Raw genomic sequence first — 2,958 nt, 5'->3', positions numbered from 1 at the left:
AAGAAGTCTTCATTAAATATATCTTCAATATATACATAAGATAAAAGTTCAGTATTACTCAGAAGGATGGACAAAAAGAAGGCCATGGTATTGGCCTTGTTTCCATTTGTATGCCCCATCACAAATTAAAAGCCCCACAATTACCTCAATCTTCTTTCCTTAGAAGGTATTTTATGACCAACCACTTAAGTACTTTAAGTAGCAGGTGAGTGGCCGGATGGTGGGCATGATCCACAGAATGTATTCTTGGCAAAGTCAGCCTGTGTGTACGGCTGGCCCTCACTCCCGGTCTTTGGGTAGGAACCTCTCCTTGTCCCTCTGGATGATCATGGAGCCCCCTGCTGGAAGCAACAGGCCCATGTTCTACCCCCCTGAGGGTAGTGAAGAGGGGAAATCAAACAGACTATAATTAGCTATTGATTTCTTCCTTAAGATTTTACCAAGATTCAATTTAAAAAACAAGGTCCTTTGAATCTAAATTAGTCCTCAGAAAAGCCCATGAAAAGCTGAAGGCACAATAGGAGTACCTGGAGCCAAGTAATTTTCAATGGCTCCATTCCAGGTGCTGTTAGGGTGTTTTTAACTGCAGTAAAGAGCTCCCTCCATTAAACTTGAAATAAAAGCCAAGTGCAAGGATTCTCAAACTTTAGCTTGCATCAGAATCAGCTGTAGTATTTGTTAGAACACAGATTTCTGGGACTTACGCAGAGTTTTCAATCAGTAGATATGGAATAGAATCTGAAAAATGGTAATTATAACAAGCTCCCAGGTGATGCTAAGTAAGACCATCATTTTCTCAGCCTCCTTTCAATATTTTAATATTCCTCTGCCTCTTTTCAGTATTTGTCTTTGCATTTAGAATGTAAGTGTCTTGGGGCGTCTGGGTGGCTCCGTCGGTTGAGCGTCTGACTTCGGCTCAGGTCATGATCTTGCAGTCAGCAGGTTCGAGCCTCATGTCAGGCTCTGTGCCTCAAGCTCAGAGCCTGGAGCCTGCTTCAGATTCTGTGTCTCCTTCTCTCCCTGCCCCTTGCCTACTCATGCTCTCTCTCTCTCTCTCTCTCTCTCTCTCTCCCAAAAATAAACATTAAAAATTTTTTTAGAATTTAAGTGTCTCGAGGGAAAGAACAGTCTACAATAACCTTAGTTTCTTCCACATTATCTCAAGTACTTGTTAATTGAATAAATGCCATTTTATTTATTACTTAATTTTTTGCTTCCATCTCTCTCAAAATCTTCTCTGTCTTAATGAGAATGGGAGTTATACTAACAAAGGCTAATGTTCATTAAAACAGCCTAGAACCTGTGCTAAGTGTTGACATATATAATCTCACTTAATTATGATAACAATCTTCTGAAGAGTTTATATTATTCTTCCCTACTTTACAATGGAAGAAACTGAAATATAGAGATATTAAGTAATTTGAGACAGGTTACATTACTAGTAAATTCTATGCCCAAGACTGAAACCAGGGTGTCTGACTCCAGGTTCCTAACTACTTATTACTGTGCTTTCCTCATACCTCTTTGGAAATATCACCATAAGCTATTTATGATCTGCCCCTACTCACCTCTCTACCCTTTCCTTCACCTTCACATCCAGTAGCCTAGACATACCATGTTGTTTCATCATGCACCTTCTACTTTTAGTGCCTCTCCCTCTTTATGGGTCTGGAAAACACCCACTCATCTTTTGATACTCAATTCAGGCATCTCCAGCTCTACAAAACTTCTCCTGACTGCCCAGACCCAGAAGATAGACTTGACCACTGCCTCCTTTACACCCTCTTTGTACCCTATTCATCGACAACATGTTATTGCTTTTTCTGCATTGTTGTGGTCTGCCCTAGAATGTGATCTCTGCAAGGTCAGAGACTGCATCTAAACTGGCTTTGGTATCTTCAGAACTTAATATAGATCTTTATAATGGACATTAATAAACATTACATAAAATTCCCCTATTCTCATATTTCTCATTAATGTGTGAAATAAAAACATCTATTTTTTAATCATAACCTCTCATCATACCTTACTATCCCTTTTTAACAGTAAAAAATTTTAATCTCTATATTCATTTTCAGAAGTTCTATTCAATTCTTAAAAAATCTACATCGTCTCAAATGTGTTATGCTCAAAACCTGGGTAGCTAGTTTTCATTTGTTTTTATGTCTTGACTCTCCTTCATGGTGATTCATTTCCTCGTGTGGTTTGTAATTTTTTAATTTGTGAACTCATCTTCTGCAGAGCCTATTTTTCCCTGGAGATCCTGATTGCTCTGAATGTGGGAGAAAAAATAAAACACTTTTGAGTCCTTTCAGATGTGTTTTCACTGGGGATTTCAAGTCATTTGATAGTCCAAAATCAGCTTCTAATGCTAATTTCATGGTTTAAGTTTCTGTACCACCCTAGTAGAATAAATTCAGACTAAACCTACATTTGGCACAACCCACATGTGGCTTTAAATTTCTCATAAGCAACTCTTTCCCTTTCCCTTGAGGCCTTGGATAAATAGTAAGCTTTATTTCTGTTTTTCTGAGCTGGTAGGAAAAGTTTTTCTAGATCTCTTTACAAATAGAGCAGCTCTTTAAGACTTTAAGCTCTGTGCACAGAGTTGTTTTTCAGCCTCCAACCTGACACAAGTCCAAAGCTATGTCTCTGGTACCCAACTTCTGGACTCTAGGTATATATCTGCCCAACTCCCTTGGGCAAGTGGCATCAGCTTCTACTTACTGTTCTGGTTTTGGATTCTTTCTTAACTTCTGCCACTTTGGATTTCCTTTTCATTTTTTGAGCTATGTACTAAATAATTGGTAGAGAAATCTTTTTTCCAGCACTTGAATTTGCCTCCTTGTCTTCTCAGTCTTCCATGTTGTTGAAAGTCCCCCTTAAGATTTTCAAATTTTTTCATATGCTTTTTTCATGTGATCTACCCAAAAACTGTCAAGAAAGATGAACGAGGTT

Source organism: Prionailurus viverrinus, chromosome B2, assembly GCF_022837055.1.
Source record: "Prionailurus viverrinus isolate Anna chromosome B2, UM_Priviv_1.0, whole genome shotgun sequence".
Taxonomy (NCBI): domain Eukaryota; kingdom Metazoa; phylum Chordata; class Mammalia; order Carnivora; family Felidae; genus Prionailurus; species Prionailurus viverrinus.
The sequence above is the reverse complement of the archived record's forward strand: the minus strand, read 5'-3'. Positions refer to the sequence as shown.